Raw genomic sequence first — 23619 nt, forward strand, 5'->3', positions numbered from 1 at the left:
CAGTGCCCAGACCCACATCACAATCACCGCCCACTTCCGGTCGCGGGTGCCGTCATAGCATACGGCCATCCGTAACCAACGGGAGAATCTGTTCCCCTAGCAACCAACAAAACTACTGGTCACCTCCGTGCTCCGGGCCTCCCACCACCAGCCTGCCCACCGGAAGCGCGTCAAAACCGCGTCTACCAATAGGCGGGCGGGAGAGGAGGGGCCCATCAAACGGGCAACGGAAAAACAATAACAAAAGACACCGAACAGTGTACGGACTCTGCTGCTGCACGGCTTCACACACTGTCAAAGACATGGATCTGATACTGTATACAGCATAAAATTATCCAGTGAGCTAATTAGAATAATGCAGTGAACAAATTATTCATAAATCTGGACCAATTACCATGCAGATAGAAACATTGGTACATTGCACAGGCTAACTAAATTCAGAACCATTCCACAATAAACTAATCTATTATAGTTTATTAATGCAGCTAATTTAGATCATCTAAGACATGCCTATAAAAACAAGCTTATAAAAAGGTCATTTACAATACCAATGCAGAGATATTCATAAGAAACATAGAAGAGACAAGTTCTCATTGAGGCCCATAGGAGAGACAGTATTAAAATCATATATCCAAATTCCACCGTGCCTCTAACTGCAATAATTTCTTATTTCGATCAACCCCTCTTGACATTGGGGGGACATGATCGACTAGCTTGTAGCGCAGGGTAGCCATACTATGGCCTGCTTCCTTGAAATGACGCGCTACTGGCTGTTCAGTGGATTTAACCTCCAGGGCCATTCTGATAGCGGATCTGTGTTGTGCAGCACGTTCCCGAAATGTACAGACAGTTTTACCTATATATGCTAGTCCACAGGGACATTTGATAATGTAAATTACAAATCTTGAAGTGCATGTCAACACATGCTTGATGGCAATTTTTTTACCGGAATGAGGATGAAGCACTGCAGGTCCTGTTTCTAAAAATCTGCATGTTGTGCAACCCGTGCATTTATATGAACCCGGGGGTTTGCTTAGAAAATGTGACCTAAGCTCCCGCTGTGGTGAAGCTATATCTGAATGAACAAGCCAGTCTTTCAAATTTCTTCCTCGCCGATGACATTTGAGTAGGGCACTATTATGAAGTGCTGGAATAGATTTGTCTGAGCTTATGATAGGCCAGAGTGTGTTGGCATTTCTCCTGATGATCGTGCTGGCCATCGTATAAGTGGTCACTAAAGGTATTATCTTTCGTGGTGATTTGGTTTTTATAAGCAAACATTGCTCTCGTGGCATCGCCAAAGCCTTTTCTTTGGCTTTAATCAGGTCATGTCTTCTATACCCTCTTTGGAGGAATTTTCCCATCATGTCATTTATTTCTCTCTCTGCATCCATGCTGTTACTTGAGATCCGTTTCGCTCTTAAGAATTGGGAATAGGGAAGACCTTTTTTCATGGCTTCTGGATGGAAGCTCTTCGCATGGAGTAGTGTATTTTTATCCGTGGATTTATGATATATTGATGTGGACAACCCCGTTCCAGTTCTTGTAATTTGGACATCCAGATAATGGATTGTGTCAGTACTCACATCATAGGTGAATTTGATATTATTGTCCATTTGATTGATAAGCGTCATATGACTCATAAAATCCTCTTGTTTGCCAGACCAAATTATGATTAAATCGTGAATATAACGTAAAAATAAAATGATGCTATTGGCAAAAGGTATGTTCTCCAAGAATGGAGAAAAAAGTTGCTGCGCCTGTGTCAATCACTTATATATTATTCCAGACTAATGTCTTAATTCTCGAATTTTACAGTGCAAAAAATGTATACGTTCGCCTCTATAGGGAGTTATGTGTTACTCTCAAAATTAATAGAACAGAAAAGGAAAAAATAGAGGCGCTCATTTCATTTCAACACTGCAAAAATCTAAATTCATCACAACCAAGGGGTAATAAAAATTGAATATTTATTCTTAAATTAAATGAATAAAAATATATGTACAAAACCACTTTGTTATGCACAGAATATATATAAAAATCTCAGTTAATAATCCCTATTCTCACAAATTTGCCACATATACAATAAAGTGCTCATATAAATTGCTTGTACTACTATAACAAACAATTAAGAAAGTGATACACACTGATCAGTTATCGGCAGTCTCAGTGTATCAGCTGTTGTAACACTGTAGCCAAGACTGTTATAAACCACCAGTCAGGTAGAGCACAATTACTGAAAGAGAGTGCATATATTGAAGACAATGAATTGCGTCTTGTGAATGTTTGGATGTATGATACAATGTCTCAATGTTCCAGGAACCAATTAAATGGAAATATTTGTTGAATTACCTCTCCAGTTGGGCTAGAAGACCCGAGCGTCCTCAGGTCGATGCAAATTGCCCAATAAGCAGTGGAACGGAGGGTCTGTCCATACACTTCAGAATCCCGCAGTTGTCTAATTCTTCCCCTGGGCGTGCACCGCCCGCTGCAGTGTGTGGGGAGAGACAGGTGTGCGGCTGATTAATTCTAAGCCGCTATGGGAATCCGGCAATCTGTAATGCTTCTCTGATGCTCTCTGGACTTGTGCTGTCCGTGAGTGGTGAGAGGGAGAGAAGTTGACGTCCGGCCGCTGCCCGTATGCTGAGCTGATGCTGCGGTTACGTCCACCGTTCACCGTTCGCTCCTATAACCAGTAAATTGGAGCTGTAGACGGTATCCCAAAGCGTGCGGCAAGTAGTGAGAAAGGGGGAGGAGTCCTGACGCGTTTCGTCACGCAACACGTGACTTTTTCAAAGACTTTTTTTTTTAAAAGTCACGTGTTGCGTGACGAAACGCGTCAGGACTCCTATAGGAGCGAACGGTGAACAGTGGACGTAACCGCAGCATCAGCTCAGCATACGGGCAGCGGCCGGACGTCAACTTCTCTCCCTCTCACCACTCACGGACAGCACAAGTCCAGAGAGCATCAGAGAAGCATTACAGATTGCCGGATTCCCATAGCGGCTTCGAATTAATCAGCCGCACACCTGTCTCTCCCCACACACTGCAGCGGGTGGTGCACGCCCAGGGGAAGAATTAGACAACTGCGGGATTCTGAAGTGTATGGACAGACCCTCCGTTCCACTGCTTATTGGGCAATTTGCATCGACCTGAGGACGCTCGGGTCTTCTAGCCCAACTGGAGAGGTAATTCAACAAATATTTCCATTTAATTGGTTCCTGGAACATTGAGACATTGTATCATACATCCAAACATTCACAAGACGCAATTCATTGTCTTCAATATATGCACTCTCTTTCAGTAATTGTGCTCTACCTGACTGGTGGTTTATAACAGTCTTGGCTACAGTGTTACAACAGCTGATACACTGAGACTGCCGATAACTGATCAGTGTGTATCACTTTCTTAATTGTTTGTTATAGTAGTACAAGCAATTTATATGAGCACTTTATTGTATATGTGGCAAATTTGTGAGAATAGGGATTATTAACTGAGATTTTTATATATATTCTGTGCATAACAAAGTGGTTTTGTACATATATTTTTATTCATTTAATTTAAGAATAAATATTCAATTTTTATTACCCCTTGGTTGTGATGAATTTAGATTTTTGCAGTGTTGAAATGAAATGAGCGCCTCTATTTTTTCCTTTTATGTTCTCCAAGAAGAGCTTCTTTTCAACTGACAGCATATATGCATTGGCAAATGCTGGGGCCACGTTGCTCCCCATCGCACACCCCAAGCGTTGTAAATAGAACACCCCGTCAAACAGAAAAAAATTTCGAGTAAGAGTTTTCTCCAGTAAAAGCAAAAATAATTCTATATCCGGACCTTTATAATGAGGGTTGCCAATCAAAAGATGCCTCATTGAAGAAATTCCCTCCAGGTGTGGTATGTTTGTGTATAGACTTATCACATCTATACTTGCTAACACACATTCATCGGGTAGCTCTGTGCAATCTTGAAGATGGAATAGAAGCTGTGTGGTGTCCATAAGTACAGACGGCTCAGCCTGAATTACCGGCTGTAGATAGAAGTCAAGATATCTGGAGATTGCATTATACAACGATCCACGCGCCAAAATTATTGGGCGTCCAGGGGGGGCAGATAAATTCTTGTGCACTTTTGGCAACGTATAAAGAATTGGAGTAATAGGATGGTCAACCGTCAGTGCTTTCAGGGTGATCTTATCAATGAATTTCTTATGATATGCATCAAGTAGAATTGTATCAATCTCCTTCTTGAATGGTATTGAAGGGTTTCCCCCCAATTTCTCATAAACCGCCTGATCACTGAGTTGACGGTAAATTTCTTCTATATATTGATCACGGTCCTGTAGCACAATGGCCCCACCTTTATCAGCCGCACGTATCACCACCTCTCTGTTCTCACTCAAAGATCGCATAGCTTCAAATTCACCCTGTGTTAAATTATTTAGGGACTTGTCTAATGTCTTGATCTCCATATTTACAGTGGATTCAAGCATTCTTGAATAGCTCTTGATCGACGCATTGTGTGTCTGTGGATCAAACTGAGAGGTTGGTCTTAGGGGATGATCCGGGTTTACCATTCCTGCATTGGTTGGGTTCTTTCCAAAGTGCTCTTTTAGTTTTAAATTACGTTGGTGTTTCCAAGCATCCACTTTCCATTCAAAGGTGTTAAATTTTGTCGTGGGTACATATGAGAGTCCTTTGTTCAACAAACTGGTTTCTTCCTCTGACAACAAATGGGAAGATAAATTGATAATAAGATCATTCTGAGGGATTAACGTTTTCCTCTTCCTCTCCCCTTGGCCACCCCTCCGTGTTTGGGAACGTATTCTCTTCCTCGCGCACCTCCGGTGCGTGTAGAGGTCCCTAAAGGGGGTTTATTGCTCTGGGTGCTGGTTGAGGGTTCCTGTTCCCCTATTGAGCTTTCCCCAGTAGACACCTCAGTGTCTGTCAGAAAACGCCTTGAATTGCGTTTGTTAAAGAATTTTCTCCTTCTTAGGGGGTAACGCCCTGTTGCCCAGGGGTAAACTGTTTGGTCTTCATAATCCTTGTTAACTGTGACCAGTTTGGATTTTTTGTATTTAATCAGCTCCTGTTTATATGACTCAACCTTTTGATTCAGTTTTGTCATCCAATCCTTGTTAGAATCACTTGTCAAAAGAGTCTTGGAGGATCTTTCCACCTCTGCTATCTTGTTTTTAGTTTCATTCATAATTCTGGTAGACTCTTCTATTACCAATAGTATCAGGTCACAAGAGCATTTATTCAACACCGCAACCCAACGACGACAGAAATCTGAGTTCATTCTCCCAATAGTGGGGACATTTCTGATCCTAAAACCCCTTGGGATCTTCCGTTCCCTGTAATAATCAGAGATTGTAACACTGTGCAGGTGATAATCATTCTCCTTTTTCTTAAGTTTAAGCAATGAAAAATAAATATCCTCAACAGCATCCACACCGGCAGCATTTTTAAAGGTGTCCTTAGTTAGCACCGTCTCTGCCTCAGAATCAGTAAAGCTTAAAAACTCCCCTATAGGCAGAGTAATAGCTTGAAAACCTGGGATATTTTTCAATCTACTTTGGCTTGATCCCTCCATGTTAGTAATTGACTCAGAGTAACAGCAAGTCCTTATATAAAGAGACACAGTGTTCATAAATAGATAAGAAAAAAGGTGAAAAACTTAGTGAATAATGAAGAAGTACTGACACAAATCCATATCATATTAGTGAATTGGTTGCCATGTCCAATAAATATCCGGCAAGCAGACATTTAATACGTATAGTTCCAATATGACCGGCACTCCAAACAAATTAATTAAATACCTGGGTGCCCTCCCATGGTCCAAAAAGAGCAAGTACAGAGAGAGCAAAACGGGCGGCACTCCACGTTTTTTTCCGAAGAATTGAGACAGCTACACAAGCTTGATAATCAACGTTTCAGGTGCTGTTTTAATACCACCTTTCGTCAGGATACAAACATAACATATACAACATACCTTATATAGATCCCAGTGCCCAGACCCACATCACAATCACCGCCCACTTCCGGTCGCAGGTGCCGTCATAGCATACGGCCATCCGTAACCAACGGGAGAATCTGTTCCCCTAGCAACCAACAAAACTACTGGTCACCTCCGTGATAGTCTATTGTGGAATGCTTTAATCACCCAAAATGAATTATTTGCCCATTCAGGCTAACAATGACATCTCAAAATTTTTACATACATTTATTCACAGTTAAAACATCACAATTTAAAAGCTTTATATCCACATTCAGCAATAAAGAGAGATATGGAGAAGGGGAGTTCTAGTACTTGACAAAGTAAGTTCTTAAGAGGTATTTTTACGTAGATTGAGGCTTTTTATTCCTGTATTACTGTGGACATTAATCCGCAACCCTGCATGTTTCATCCAAAGGACTTCATCAGGGGTTAAATTTGGGTGATAAAAATAAAACAAATTAATAGAGGGAATGGCAGTTATATCCCTTTCCATACAGTTATATTGATCAAGTACATACCAGTAGGGGATTGGACATTCAATTTACCACTTTGAGAGAAGACATTCACAATTAGATTTTTACAACACTTTCACAAATTGTCAGCAGCAGCACGGCAGGGAGACGCGGGTCCCAGCGGTTGCTTGGTGACTGGGATGCCGCATCTCTCCCGGGCCGCCAGGGCTACTGGTTACCACCCGATGCCTAGCAACAGGATGATGCCGGGTGCAACGCTTGCTGGTCCCTGTCCGGCACCTAGCAACAGGCTGACACCGGGCACAACACTTCCTGGTCCCTGTCGGGCGCCTAGCAACAGGCTGTTGCAGGGTGCTGGGGGCCACCGGGTGCTTAGCAATGGGGACGCCGGAGGCAGATGGCGTTCCCCATTGCCTAGTAATTAAAAGAGATATGCTGAGGGGCAGCTGCATTCATTTAGCTTATTATTGCAGCTAGCTCCTGATTAGTACTTGCACCATTTATATCCTGTCCCTGGGCATTTCCTGTTGCAGGTTATAGTTCCTGCTACATGTGAGAACCTGTCAGCTCTGTGTATTCCTGAATTTCGATTACCTAGTCTTAATCATATTTATGATCAGATCCAGCTCACCTTAAATTCAGGTTTTGTGTGGACCTTCCACACAGATTCTTATATTTTTGCTTTTATTCATTCTATTGTTGTTTACCATCTTGTGCATTTTTGCATTCCTATACAGTTTATACTTAATCGATAATACCACCCTGTGCATTGTTGCATTAACATATAGTTTGTATCTTGTTGCTAATACGATCCTGTGCATTGTTACACTCACATACATTCTGTTATTGATCTCAGCTTGTGAATTGTGCAGCTTAATCAAGGTTGTATCCAGTAAACATCTCTCTGCACTTGTATTTTATTCTTGCTCAGCCTCCTATAGTCGCCTTGTCCATCCATAAGTCCTGGGGGCATCTAAGTACAGGGTGGACCTAATTCACCCTGGAAAGGCAGCTGCTAAAGGTGAAGACTAGCATTGCAGGAGAGTAAAGACTGCTGGGCAAGTGTAATTATGTGAGTGCCACCTTGTACCACCTGGTAGCCTTCATTACACAAATAGGTGGATGTCCAATACATGACAATCCACAATAATATAAATATTCTTATTATAAAACAGAATTAGATATGTCATAAACAAAGAGGAACACTTCCCGGAAATAGGTCACTAGTTATGATGGTGGGAGTGTTGGAGCGCACGCCACACATTAGGTGAAACGTATAGCGGATATTTACCTTCAGTATGTACTTATCCACAATAAAAACATTTTTTCTGTATTACATAAACTAGCGCTGCAATTATTCATTCTGACACAAAAGTATTTTGTACGTATATATAATTTCAACTTGCCATGCCATTAACTGAAGCAAGAGGTAGTAACAAAGTGGAATTCCATCCTTTACATTAGAGATGAGCGGGTTCGGTTCTCAGAGAACCGAACCGCAGTGGCAAATGCAGGATTTGCATGGGGGGGTTTCCAGAACTGGGTGGAGCCAAGCACGGGGGTGGGGACTGAGGTGACCCAGTATATGCTGGGTCCGTAAAACTAGTGTGTCTGTGTGTATATATACATACCTCCCAACTTTTCAAATCTGGAAGGAGGGACACACGCGCGGCAAAGACGCGCACTCTCCGGAAAAGGGGTGTGACCTAAGAAAGGGGTGTGGCTTCGTGGAGGACCGCGAGCGCGAGACACGCCCCCATTTTCATCACTGAGGGGGCATGCCCAGCGCTCAGTGAGCCGCTGGCATGCCCCCTCTCCCTCTGACTCCAGTGAATAGATGCTGTGCGCATACGCACAGCGTCTATTCACCACTGCTCTGCTAAGCAGGGCAGTGAGAGACAGAGCCTCCCAACTGCCACCCCCCACCGTGGGACACTGCGGCCCGCGGATGGGACAGCGGGACAGTCCCCAAAAAATGGGAGTGTCCCGTGAAAATCGGGAGAGTTGGGAGGTATGCATATATCTATCTATCTACACACACATATATATATACTGTATATATACACACACACACATATATATATATATATATACACATAGCATATTAAACATGCATACATATATATATATATATATATATATACATACAGTACACGTATATACGCATGTATATATATCATATGTGTGTGTGTGTTTATATGTATGTATATACATGTGTGTATATATGTATGCACATGGATATATATGTACTATAATTAAAATAAAGTAAACTTTTATTAAGCACTTACAAGTGCCACCAGAAAGACAGCAGCCTGCAGAGGACGCTAGACAGCCATTAATAATACTCATGCAGCTAAAAAAAAAAAAAAAAAAAAAAAATTTTTTTTTTGCTGGAGGGGGGTTTCTGGGTGCCCGGAACCCCCCCCCCCCCCTGGGTGCGCCACTGAACCGTACCGAACTTCACCATTCGAGTCCAGTTCCGCACCAGGCTCAGGGTTTCCCGCTTGACTTGGAAACCCGAACGAGGCAAAACGTCATCATCCCGCTGTCAGATTCTCGCGGGATCTGGATTCCATATAAAGAGCCGCGCGTCACGGTCATTTTCACTCCAGTCTCGGAGAGTGTAGTGAGAGGACGTGTCTCCGTCCTCAGTGTCTGTGTGGGGGCGGGAAAGTGGGGTGGCGAGTCTAGTGCTGTGTTGTGCTGCTCAGTCCAGTCCAGTGTAGTCAGTGTCTTATGCTGCATCAGTCCAGCCAGTCACAGTGTTGGTGTCCTCTGCTACTATATGTCCCCAGTGCTGCTGGCTGCTGTATAAGTCCCTTGCATTTTTGCTGTGTTGTCTTGCATCAGACCAGGGGTAGTGTCTTGTGCAGCATTAGTCCAGTGACCAGTCACAGTAGTGGTGTCCTCTGCTGCCATATATCCAGTGTTACTGCCATATAATTCCCGTGATACTGGGGTATAATTCTCGTGATATTGGCGTATAATTCTCGGAATACTGGCGTATAATTCCTGTGATACTGCCATATAATTCCCGTGATACTGGCATATAATTCCTGTGATACTGGCGTATAATTCCTGTGACATTGCCGTATAATTCTTGCGATATTGCCATATAATTCTCGGAATACTGGCGTATAATACCCATGATACTGACGTATAATTCCTGTGATATTGCCGTATAATTCTCAGAATACTGGCGTATAATTCCTGTGATACTGCCATATAATTCCCGTGATACTGCCGTATAGTCCTAGTTATCCTGCCATATAATTCCATATAAGTCCATATAATTCCGCATAAATCCAGTCCAGTGGTGCTGCCATATAAATTCAGTGGTAGTGTCCTATGCTGTATATTATTTACTCCAAATAAAGGAGTTATTCATATTTAATCCAAATAATTTTTAGCGTTTGCCCTGTGAGGTGTAGGGGTATGCTCTCTTGTGCCGCATATTGTGTTATATAACTCCAAAACAATAATGGAGAACAAACATTTGGAGGATAAAATAGGGAAAGATCAAGAACCACTTTCTCCTAGTGCTGAAGCTGCTGCCACTAGCCATGACATAGACAATGAAATGCCATCAACGTCGTCTGCCAAGGCCGATGCCCATTGTGATAGTAGAGGGCATGTAAAATCCAAAAAGCCAAAGTTCAATAAAAAGACCCAAAAAAAGAAATTTAAATGGTCTGAGGAGAAACATAAACTTGCCAATATGCCATTTACGACATGGAGTGGCAAGGAACGGCTGAGGCCCTGGCCTATGTTCATGACTAGTGGTTCAGATTCACATGACGATGGAAGCCCTCATAACTGAGGCCTTGACACTTATGTTGGTGTTAGACGTGCATCCGGTATCCGCCATTAGTGCAGTGGGATTTAGACAATTGATGGAGGTATTGTGTCCCTGGTACCAAATCCCATCTAGATTCCACTTCACTAGGCAGGTGATAGCGAGACTTTGCCATTTCATTACAGTGATTTGGACGTATAATTATTAATTACAGTGATCTTGCCAATTAATTCCAGTGATTTGGACGTATAATTCCAGTGATTTTGCCAATTAATTCCAGTGATTTGGACGTATAATTATTAATTACAGTGATCTTGCCAATTAATTCCAGTGATTTGGACGTATAATTACAGTGATCTTGCCAATTAATTCCAGTGATTTGGACGTATAATTACAGTGATCTTGCCAATTAATTCCAGTGAGTTGGACGTATAATTACAGTGATCTTGCCAATTAATTTCAGTGATTTGGACGTATAATTACAGTAATTTTGGCAATTAATTCCAGTGATTTGGACATATAATTACAGTTGGAATTGTTTGTGTCGCTTGGCTTAGTCATACAGCTACCTCATTGCACCTCTTCGACATCTTTGCATGAGGTGCTGTTTGGGGCCTAGTTTTGGAAAAGTGCCATCCTGTGTGACACTGCCATATGAGTCCAGGGGTACTCCTGTATTAGTCCTGGGGTACTGCCGTATAAGTCCACCAATTGCAAATTGGTAGTCATACAACTACCTCATTGCAATTGTTTATCTTCTTTGCATGATGTGCGGTTTGGGGCATTTTTTTTATATCTGCCCTCCTGTCTGGCACTGCAGTGCCAAACCTAGATGGGCCAATTGTTTGTGTCGCTTGGCTTAGTCATACAACTACCTCATTGCAATTCTTTTTCTTCTTTGCATGATGTGCTGTTTGGGGCCTTTTTTATATCTGCCCTCCTGTCTGACACTGCAGTGCCACTCCTAGATGGGCCATGTGTTTGTGTTGTCCACTTGTGTCGCTTAGCTTAGTCATCCAGCAACCTAGGTGCAACCTTTAGGCCTAAAAACAATATTGTGAGGTGTGAGGTGTTCAGAATAGACTGGAAATGAGTGGAAATGATTGTTATTAAGGTTAATAATACTGTAGGAGCAAAGATACCCCAAAATTCTGTAATTTTAGCTGTTTTAATGTTTTTTTCAAAAATCATCCAGATCCAAAACCCGAAAGGGTGGTTTTGGCAAAACCAAGCCAAAATCAAAACACGAAAGTGGAATTAGAACCAAAACACGATAAAGTGCCAGCCGCACATCTCTACTTTACATGCTTCAACAGATGGTGGAACAGTAAAAAGTCATATAAAGCTACACAACACGCTATGACATTGGGAGAGGCGGGGGAATGTACCTTACTCCAATGCAGTGGAGAATACTTTCTGTCTTGTGCAAGGTGCTGAAACCCTTTGAAGTATCCACCTGTGAAGTTAGTTCAGACACTGGTAGCTAGAGTCAGGCGATTCCCCTAATCAGTTTTAGAAATTGAAGGAGGGATTAAACAAAGTGATTCCGCTAGGTATGCTGGACTTGTAGATCAAGTCCTTTATTGGCTTTGCCAGGATCCAAGGGTTGGCAATATCTTGAAATAGGATCACTACAGTTTACCGACCATGTTTGATCCCAGATTTAAGTTGTACATTGTGTCTTTCCTCCAACGAACCCATATCTTAAGAGATGCAAAGAGCTCCTAGTGAGTAAGTTGGCAACTCAAGTAATACATGGCACTCATAGGCGTGCGCACGGGGGGTGCCTGGTGCGCACAGGCACCCCCTAATGCACCCCCCAGCACGTCACGCCAATCATCGCTGTCTGTGTGCTGCTGCAGTGCTACTGCTACTACAGCAGCACACTGATACAGCGATGATCGGATAACCTCCTGGCTGCACAGCTCACTGCCCTAACAGCATTCACCCCCTCCCGAGTCCCACTGCGCTGCCACCGGTCACACTCACACACAGCTTCGTCAGCTGCGCGGCTTCTTCATGGACAGGTGGGCTGGCCGCACACAGCCCAGCTCACCCACTGCCACCGTCATAATCCGACTGCCTCGAAGTGTCGCACCATGCGCCCTCCCTCCCTTCCTTCCCGCCCTGGCTGAGTGGCTGCACTGTCGGCTGTCCTCCGAGTCCCGGCTCCCGCCCGTGCTCATTTCTGTGTGTGCACTGCTCTGCCGCCCTGCCACCCGGCCCTGCCATTTTCGACCGCTGGAGGACTCAGAGAGGAGGACAGTCAGTAGTCGTTCCATCATCCTGCCTGAGCCTGCCCTTCAGAATGTGAGTGAGAGACTCACTCACTGTCTCTTAGTCTCTGTGTGCACCAGGGCAAAGTTCAGGCCAGGCGGGGGTGGGGGTTGTGGTTGGGATAAAATTTGGTACACGGTACAAAGGTTTATTATTATTACTATATTTTTATATATACTATATATATATATATATATATATATATATAATCAGTTCCAGACCCGGCACTCCTCAGTATACAAAAGTTCAAACGCCTGGTGCCCTCTCCAGCAAAAGCAATTGCATGTATAGTTACGGATCAGAGCGGCACTCCTAGGACTTCATTCAAATGATCAGGACATCACCCCGTCTTGGCAATGTTTCGGTTTTATTGAAAAACCGTCATCAGGCTTACATGATGTAAGCCTGATGACGGTTTTTCAATAAAACCGAAGCGTTGCCAAGACGGGGTGATGTCCTGATCATTTGAATGAAGTCCTAAGAGTGCCGCTCTGATCCATAACTATACATATATATATATATATATATATATATATATATATATATATATATATATATATACATAAATAACTGGCACTCAGACAGTAAAATGATTCAAAAGCAATATGTAATATCCATGTCAAGAATGGATATAGCATATTGCTTTTGAATCATTTTGCTGTCTCTGAGTGCCAGTTATTTATGGATGGATAGATAGATAGATAGATAGATAGATAGATAGATAGATAGATAGATAGATAGATAGATAGATAGATAGATAGATATAGAATTGAAGACTACAGCGTTTGGGTGCAGTTTTGTGATAGCTATACCATAAATATATAAACCCCTTTAAAAAATAAATAAAAATTATAAAAACACTTCTCAATAAATTATATGAGCGGCAGCTTATGTGCTTGGCATGCACATATAATCTGTTGCAAGAATTGGTGAAAACAAGCGCCCAAGAGTGTGATGAATATATCAAGGGGAGAGAAGGTATACAAAAGGGATGATAAGAATTGGTTTAAAAACACTTATCTGATAAAAAAAAAAAAAGCTCAGTTCAAGCAGTACTCTTTTGTGGCTTAAAACATGTGAATAAAACAGAAGAAAACGAACATAGTGTATACCGTTTACATTTCGTATTGTGTTACTGCATAATTTCACAGGCCTAATTAGGGAACTAGTTTATTCCCAAGCGAGATCAATATAAAGCCTGAGCAGTGTATATATTAAAAATACAAAAATTGATAACACATAATCACATAAAAATACATAACGAATGGCTGAATAACATACGTACAGAATAAAAATGTTATATAAAGCTTATCTGTCCATAAAAATGGCTGGAAGGCATGCGTACATAATTTTAAAATTGTATGAGGCTTATCTGTCCATAAAAGGAGATGTCTGCAGGTATTCCCAACGCGTTTCGTCCGTCAGCAACTGGACTTTATCATTATAATATTCTTGTGGACTGGCACTCCGGGGCCCTCTGACTGGATAGATGCAAAACTTGCAAGGAAGAGGTTAACAGTTCACCTTGACAAAGGGGCGAAAATCGCCCGAAACCTTGGAGTTTTATGCTGTTATGTATTAATACATTTGTTGCAGTGCACTTGCACCTTTAAAAGCCTCCAAGTGCCACTGTTTTTTCCTCGCAAGTTTTGTGTGTATATCTGTGTGTGTGTGTGTGTGTGTGTGTGTGTGTGTGTGTGTGTGTGTGTATATATATATATATAATATTTGGTGGTCGGCACTCAATATATACATCCAATAATGTTTGTATACTGGCCTACTGGGTGGGGCTAGGCACGCCCAGTAGGCGGGGCTAGGCACGCCCAGTAGGCAGGGCTATGCACACCCAGTAGGCAGGGTTAGGCACGCCACTCCTGTCGTGCAGCCCCTAATAAAATGTGCTGCGCACGCCTATGATGGCACTATGGCGTCTCCTCCTTCAGTTTCTCTGGCAACTGCAGCTGTTAGGAAAAAACTCAGCTCTACCAAAAGACCCAGTGGTGATGCAAAGGAGTCAACACAACATTTTGACATCTCGTCGGATCTAAAAGAAATGCCTAAAATTGGTGACACCTCTGGTCAAAATTGACTGGAAATTAAGGATATTGAGATTAATAATAATAATGTAGGGACAAGAAAAGGCCACAATTATGTGATTTTAGCTTTTTTTGTTAATTAAAAAAAAAATACAAAACCAGTTATGGCATTTTGGCAAAACCAAAACCGGACGACAAATTAGAACCAACACCAGCAAAAAAAAAAAAAATCTCTAATTTTTAGTTCATAAACTGATTTGAGTATCCAAACTTCAGAAAGTAAATTTCACACATTTCTACATCCACTGTACATTGTAAAGAATATCCTTACAAAGAACTAAGGTTCAAATAGGGTTGAGGTTACAAATAGGTAAAAAAGGGGCAGACTGCTGTATACGGGCCAAGCGGTTTTTATCTGCCAACAAATGTTTCTATGTAAAGTAGTGGGTGACCTATCACTTACATACAAATGAGAAGTGGTTCTAGGCATGGGCAAGCCAGGCCTGTGCCCGGGGTGCTGTGGCCTGTGGGCGCAGCTGCAATCACCCGCCGCCCACCCGCACCCCAGCTGCAGCAGGCGCTGTTCGGGCGCCCGCTGCAGCTGGCACCATTGTCAGATGCTAGAGGTCCTAACTGACCTTTAGTGTCTGTGCGGCGCAATGGGAGAGACGTCATAACTCTCCCATAGATCCGAGGAGCGGTCGGACAGAGACAAAGAGTTGCAGTAGTCGGGAAGCAGCAGCGGGGCAGGTGAGGGGGGGGGGGTTGTGTGTGTGTAAGCGGCACTACTAGGGGGCATAACTACAGGGGCACATCTACTGGGGGCAAATCTACCGGGGGCACATCTATTGGGACAAATCTACCGGGGGCACATCTATTGGGGCAAATCTACAGGGGGCACATCTATTGGGGCAAATCTACTGGGGGCACAACTACTAGGGGCACATCTATTGGGGCAAATCTACAGGGGGAACATCTATTGGGGGCAAATTTACTGAGGGCACATCTAGTGGGGGAACAACTGCTGGGGGCATATCTACAGGGGGCACATTTAGGGGGGTTTCCAATGAAACTTTCGCCATGGGCGCCACAAGTTCTAGAACCGGCTCTGATTCAAATGTGTGCCACTAAGCTTCTGCATTTTATTTACTGTACATACAGTACAGTGCAGTATAGAGTGCAAACTTTTACTGGCTTGTTGTGTTGGGGCAACTTGTGTGTTTCTTGTATAGATATCCCCACCCTTTCACGTACCTATAAATTGATATGAGCAACTAACAAACTATGTACCATCACATATAATAATTTAAATTATTACATAAAAAACATGTGGACATGCAACACAAATGCTGAATTGTGATATAATACACAAAAACAAATTATTGCACATTTATATTGAAAGCACAAAGATTAGGTGATCAAAGGCCGATGGGTGGTGACAACGTTTGCTCCTGCTGTTGAACAATTGAATTGAGTGTTGCAGCATCAGATATTTACATAAGCTTCAGGGAGTGTATTTCCAGGGTTAAAATCCCCTCCCCCCCCAGTCAAAAAAAAACTTATATTATCAATGTCAGGAAAGCAGAGGCGTATCTAGAGAGGAGGGGACCCACGTGCCGACTTCGCGTGTGGGCCCTCTCCTCTCCCATTGCCGGCACCGCCCCTGTTAGTGCTCTGAGCACTGAGACTCTGGCACAGTGCCAGAGTCTAAAGGGAATGCGTAGGACTCCAAAATATGGCAGCCGCACTGTGCCAGAGTCTCTAGTGCTCAGTGAACTGGGAGCAGCGCTGCCGGCTACGGGAGAGGAGGGGGCCCACACACTGTCTCTGATGGACGCTGGAAAGGTAAGTACAGAAGAAATGGGTGCAGTTTGTGCGGCACTGCACCCATTATAGATATAGCTATAGATACGCCATTATAGATATGCCAATGCAGGGAAGGCAATTGTACATTGATGAAAAATGTCTAATTTACATTTCCCACCTCAGAACTTCACAATGTCATATTATCAGTATCTATAAGCTACAGTTTAGCTGACATACTCCCCAGAAACACTAAAGTATCCACTGATGTACAATCTGTAGTTTGTTAGTTAGCCATTAATACACACTGTACCTCCCAACTGTCCCGATTCCAGCGGGACAGTCCGGCTATTTGTAGACTGTCCCGCTGTCCCACCCACGGGTCGCAGTGTCCCATGGGCAGTTGGGAGATCCTGTGATCACCACTGCTCTGCAAAGCAGCCTGTGATCACTGAATTAGATGCCGTGAGCATGCGCACGGGATCTAAATAGTGCAGGGACTGAGTCAGGGGCTGCCCAGCTGCTCAGGGAGCGCTGGGCACTCCCCAAAAGTGATGAAAAATGGGGACTGTGAGATGAGGTTCCACCCCTTCTGGTGAAGCTCTGCCCCTTCTGACAAAGCCCCATCCCCTTTTCGAGCGCTGCCGCACCTCCGGCGCGGCATGTCCCTCCTTACCTGAGGCCAAAGTTGGGAGGTATGATTAATACACCAGCATTCAAGGGGTTAATGCATGCAAAGAGCTATTACATTGGGTGGGTTTTGTTGAGATCTGCACTGGAACCGATTGTACATTATCTGATATGAATGGTAGTAAGCATAGAGATTCAAAATTGAAAATTGAAAATTGATTTATACCAACATAAAGCTGCCAATTTCGCCTCAAAGGGCTTTTGGGGCAGAACAATGGTTGGTGGTGCTCCCGGACATTTATAGCAGAAAGAGCTAATATGGGTGATTTTGCAAAGAAGCAAAAAAGAAGGGGCTAGTTGATATGTCTCTCTGGGGCACACTTTGTAAATTAATCAAAAAACAGTAGTGTGAAACATGAAATATGTATAAATCTTTAAAACGTAACTTTTAATAAATTATTCAGACGTCCAAATTTGATTATTTATGTGAAAAAATCTTTACTGTATAGGACAGCAAGGTAAGTTAAAACAAGTATTAAATAATGTGTAGAAGACGATATAGTAATTATATGTCACTCGCTTATTGAATGTGGGTGACAGAAAATTTGTCTGTACACCCTCTGGGTTCTAGGCGAGTATTTATTGTTAGACATATGTCCACTGCGAAAATAAAGAGTTCTCGTTATCTCTGTGAGTTTTTAATTGAAAGTACTGTATGTTTTCGTATGAGAGATACAAGAAGAAGAACCCGGCATATGGATGGTCGGACTCCTTTTGAGATGATCAACTGGACTGCGTATTCTTGCAGTGTAAGTTGATGTGTGGGTTCTGCTGGACAATGAAAGGTATATACCTTGGTGGAACTACAGTACCCAGTATTCCCAGAGGGTCACCCTTTCTGGTACTGACCGGGCCCAATGCTGCTTGGCTTCCAAGATCAGACGAGATCGGGCAGATCCAGCATGGTATGACTGTAGATGGTACGGTAGACACCTTTCAGCATATGGATTGAATGGTATTGGAGATAAGGTGTGATTCCATAGGAAGGGAATACAAATTGATTTGATACTTGCCAACTGATATTTGGCCAATTGGTGGTCCACTATGGACCAAGGATTGAATGATTGGGTGAATTACTGATGGAAATACCAGTATGGCCTGGATTAATAATTAGATAAATACAAGGAAGGTGTCTAGGCAGCCCAGTGTCTAAGTAAAAAGAATGAAAAAGCAGATAAACTTGTTTTAAACACAGCACATAAGTTGCAGAAGGTAACTTCCTTTTGATACTGCAAATTGTAAATAATTATCACAGTATCATACTGCCAACAGATGTGTTTGTTGTGGAATCAACCACTTGAGCTGCGGAATGACAGTTACAATTGTTTTTAATACACCACATAAGTTGCAAAATGTTGCTTCCTTTAAATACTGAAAATTGCAAATTGCAAATAGTTATCACTGTAACAGACTTCAGACAGATGTGTTTGTTATGAGATCGACCGTATGAGCTGCGAGAAGCAGCTGGATTCTATCACATATTCATCTAATTGTTTTTGTCACAGTGCCAAATCAATGAAGGAAATAGATTATGTATATAAATAGGAAATCACAGTTTATCACACGTAACTTCCTTTAAATACTGCTAGTTGCAGAATACAAACAATTATTACAGTAACAAGCTGCAAGCAGATGTATTTGTTGTAAGATCCACTATATGGGCTGCAAGAAGCAGCAGAATTCTATCACATACTTATCTCATTGTTTTGTTATAATATAATAGTGTACAGAATAGGAAATCACAATTTGTCTCAATAACCTGATGTTGAGCAATTTACCAAAAAAATATGACTCTGGTCTCAACAAGGAAAGAAACACATTTTTTAAAATTTGGGACCAGCAGAAAACAGTATAAGAACAGCTGGTGTTCTGTTAATGAATGATTTGTCCAAATGACACTGTTCTGTGGTAAGTATAGAAAAAAGCTCTCACACCAACAGGAGTGCCTTTAATGAAGAGTAATTGCCTGGATGGTTTTAAGGGGATTTACTATAGCACCAATATAATGCCAACTAATAGAAGGTATCTATGTTATGAGTTGGCGCTAAGTGTCCCTACACTGTTTGCATAGTTTGAGTGTTAAGCATTGAATGTCGTTGTATGCTTATTTATACCTGTGGATTTATATGGGGATTACCAGGCAATAATACTGGCTATGTTTTGCCAGGGAGACAGTCCGTGCGTAATGCAATGGGTTGGGGCAGCTTTTTCCCTTGAGAGTGCACTAGGCACATGGGGAGAGAGCTGACCTGGAGAGCCTTGGAACCGCTACAGTGAGCGGTATTATACTTGCGGCATTCGCTGACAGGAGTCCGCCCGTCGGAGCCCCGTTGCCGAGGTCCCGGAAGTTGGATGCCGGACCGGAAGTGACGCGCGTTTCGCTGGGAGGAGCTTGTTCACTGGATCGTCTCCCTGGCAAAACATAGCCAGTATTATTGCCTGGTAATCCCCATATAAATCCACAGGTATATAAGCATACAACGACATTCAATGCTTAACACTCAAACTATGCAAACAGTGTAGGGACACTTAGCGCCAACTCATAACATAGATACCTTCTATTAGTTGGCATTATATTGGTGCTATAGTAAATCCCCTTAAAACCATCCAGGCAATTACTCTTCATTAAAGGCACTCCTGTTGGTGTGAGAGCTTTTTTCTATACTTACCACAGAACAGTGTCATTTGGACAAATCATTCATTAACAGAACACCAGCTGTTCTTATACTGTTTTCTGCTGGTCCCAAATTTTAAAAAATGTGTTTCTTTCCTTGTTGAGACCAGAGTCATATTTTTTTGGTAAATTGCTCAACATCAGGTTATTGAGACAAATTGTGATTTCCTATTCTGTACACTATTATATTATAACAAAACAATGAGATAAGTATGTGATAGAATTCTGCTGCTTCTTGCAGCCCATATAGTGGATCTTACAACAAATACATCTGCTTGCAGCTTGTTACTGTAATAATTGTTTGTATTCTGCAACTAGCAGTATTTAAAGGAAGTTACGTGTGATAAACTGTGATTTCCTATTTATATACATAATCTATTTCCTTCATTGATTTGGCACTGTGACAAAAACAATTAGATGAATATGTGATAGAATCCAGCTGCTTCTCGCAGCTCATACGGTCGATCTCATAACAAACACATCTGTCTGAAGTCTGTTACAGTGATAACTATTTGCAATTTGCAATTTTCAGTATTTAAAGGAAGCAACATTTTGCAACTTATGTGGTGTATTAAAAACAATTGTAACTGTCATTCCGCAGCTCAAGTGGTTGATTCCACAACAAACACATCTGTTGGCAGTATGATACTGTGATAATTATTTACAATTTGCAGTATCAAAAGGAAGTTACCTTCTGCAACTTATGTGCTGTGTTTAAAACAAGTTTATCTGCTTTTTCATTCTTTTTACTTAGACACTGGGCTGCCTAGACACCTTCCTTGTATTTATCTAATTATTAATCCAGGCCATACTGGTATTTCCATCAGTAATTCACCCAATCATTCAATCCTTGGTCCATAGTGGACCACCAATTGGCCAAATATCAGTTGGCAAGTATCAAATCAATTTGTATTCCCTTCCTATGGAATCACACCTTATCTCCAATACCATTCAATCCATATGCTGAAAGGTGTCTACCGTACCATCTACAGTCATACCATGCTGGATCTGCCCGATCTCGTCTGATCTTGGAAGCCAAGCAGCATTGGGCCCGGTCAGTACCAGAAAGGGTGACCCTCTGGGAATACTGGGTACTGTAGTTCCACCAAGGTATATACCTTTCATTGTCCAGCAGAACCCACACATCAACTTACACTGCAAGAATACGCAGTCCAGTTGATCATCTCAAAAGGAGTCCGACCATCCATATGCCGGGTTCTTCTTCTTGTATCTCTCATACGAAAACATACAGTACTTTCAATTAAAAACTCACAGAGATAACGAGAACTCTTTATTTTCGCAGTGGACATATGTCTAACAATAAATACTCGCCTAGAACCCAGAGGGTGTACAGACAAATTTTCTGTCACCCACATTCAATAAGCGAGTGACATATAATTACTATATCGTCTTCTACACATTATTTAATACTTGTTTTAACTTACCTTGCTGTCCTATACAGTAAAGATTTTTTCACATAAATAATCAAATTTGGACGTCTGAATAATTTATTAAAAGTTACGTTTTAAAGATTTATACATATTTCATGTTTCACACTACTGTTTTTTGATTAATTTACAAAGTGTGCCCCAGAGAGACATATCAACTAGCCCCTTCTTTTTTGCTTCTTTGCAAAATCACCCATAAAAGAGCTATTACAGTCAAGCTTATAACAAAATTAGCACGGTCAAGCAATAAATGCCTCTATAAGAGGCCTTTAGGTTTCTTTAGAGTAACAATGACAAACTTATTAAATTTTAGATTTACTTTAACAAGGTACAAAGCAGCGGATATATTAATAAAACAAATTACATACACAACTGTACAAATGTTCTGTAAAAAAAAAAAAAAGGATAAAATAACAGATATAACATTTATGCAACTTAATTTGTATACTACAAATAAGGTAGAAATTAAATGGACAGTGCCTTTAATTAATTCCCCAGAGCTGACAAACTGGAAATTTATCCATATAGTATGTAAAAAATTTCCCCAGGGTGGGCATTCAGGGGGGCAGTGTATATCCTAAAGTGGGGGCAGTGAATGTCTATTAGGTGTGAACTGTAGTGGGTGAAAAAAATACCCAAACATTTTCATTCTTTAATTTTCTTTTGATAACTCACAAAGACATACCCATAAATGTATTACACATAACCTCGTGCAAATTTTCATATAAAAATTTTGTTTTTATGGCATTGATTTTATTTATTCTGGAAAATACATGATAACTATGTTCTCTTATATGCCAGTTATGTATCATTCACACTCTTTCTGCATTTCTTGACTTGGAACCTAACTTGGCCACCAATTTCCCCTGAAATATAAATAAATTTGCCTTGAAGGTACAGTAATTTGTTTTTTGATAAGACAAAAAATAAGCAGCTAAAATTACCACTTCTTCCACTTTTTAAATGTCTAGTTAAGGACAGGAGGACAATAGGCTTTGATGCCCTCTTGTTGTTCATGACTTGGAAATGTGAATTTGATTTTATAAAACTGAAGTGAAGTCTTGGAGATTAATTAGCATTCCATTAACGCTTTCTTTTCTGGAAGAAAACTCAAAAGAGCTTCTATGTGGGGGCAAAATTGATTGACAGACTTTTCGGCTTCAAAAGAAGGAATTTATTACTGCCCATATTTTTAATATTAATATTTTGTTTCAATTTTTTCCTCCTCAAAAATGATCAAGTGATGATTCAAGCTCTGGCTTATGATTTCAATGGGAATTCAATTTTGTGTTATGTTGTACATATTTTAATATTTAGCTATAGTTAAAAACATGTTCACATGAACAGTTTTGTTAGTGAAAAAGATAATGGTGGTCAAGATTCAAAACTGGAACCAGTGGCACTGAGAAGGGGGGAGGGGAGAGTGGGTACTATTTACCCTGGACCTTGGCTTGATCTTGGGGGCCCCAGTGGGACATGGGTCCGCATGCTTCCCCACCCCCTACAAATAACTAAAATAAGGTGTTTATCTGGAGTGTGTTATACTTTTAGATACATTTTATATTGTCATAATTAACACAAGCCTCCTGTTCATTAATAGAGAGCAAAAGTACAATAACTATAAATATATTGTATATTAAAAGAACACAAGCACAGTAATTTTTGTAGTTTTGACTGGAACTAATGCACTTTGTAAATTTTTCATTGCACGGTAATGGGCTGGGTATGATATAGAGATGTGCACTTGAAATTTTTCGGGTTTTGTGTTTTGGTTTTGGGTTCGGTTCCGCGGCCGTGTTTTGGGTTCGACCGCGTTTTGGCAAAACCTCACCGAATTTTTTTTGTCGGATTTGGGTGTGTTTTGGATTCGGGTGTTTTTTTAAAAAAACACTAAAAAACAGCTTAAATCATAGAATTTGGGGGTCATTTTGATCCCAAAGTATTATTAACCTCAAAAACCATAATTTCCACTCATTTTCAGTCTATTCTGAATACCTCACACCTCACAATATTATTTTTAGTCCTAAAATTTGCACCTAGGTCGCTGGATGACTAAGCTAAGCGACCCTAGTGGCCGACACAAACACCGTGCCCATCTAGGAGTGGCACTGCAGTGTCACGCAGGATGGCCCTTCCAAAAAACCCTCCCCAAACAGCACATGACGCAAAGAAAAAAAGAGGCGCAATGAGGTAGCTGTGTGAGTAAGATAAGCGACCCTAGTGGCCGACACAAACACCGGGCCCATCTAGGAGTGGCACTGCAGTGTCACGCAGGATGGCCCTTCCAAAAAACCCTCCCCAAACAGCACATGACGCAAAGAAAAAAAGAGGCGCAATGAGGTAGCTGTGTGAGTAAGATAAGCGACCCTAGTGGCCGACACAAACACCGGGCCCATCTAGGAGTGGCACTGCAGTGTCACGCAG

The 23619-nt window shown here is 41.7% G+C and overlaps 1 protein-coding gene and 2 pseudogenes across 4 annotated transcripts in view; 2 read left to right on the forward strand and 1 right to left on the reverse strand.

Annotated features, from left to right (window-relative positions):
• The window catches only part of EXO5 (exonuclease 5), a 289903-nt gene that overhangs the window by 17626 nt on the left and 248658 nt on the right, over positions 1-23619 (forward strand). The window lies entirely within an intron of this gene.
• LOC135052653 (5S ribosomal RNA) lies at positions 17874-17992 on the reverse strand (annotated as a pseudogene).
• LOC135052655 (5S ribosomal RNA) lies at positions 20732-20850 on the forward strand (annotated as a pseudogene).

The sequence above is a fragment of the Pseudophryne corroboree genome, chromosome 2 (assembly GCF_028390025.1).
Source record: "Pseudophryne corroboree isolate aPseCor3 chromosome 2, aPseCor3.hap2, whole genome shotgun sequence".
Taxonomy (NCBI): domain Eukaryota; kingdom Metazoa; phylum Chordata; class Amphibia; order Anura; family Myobatrachidae; genus Pseudophryne; species Pseudophryne corroboree.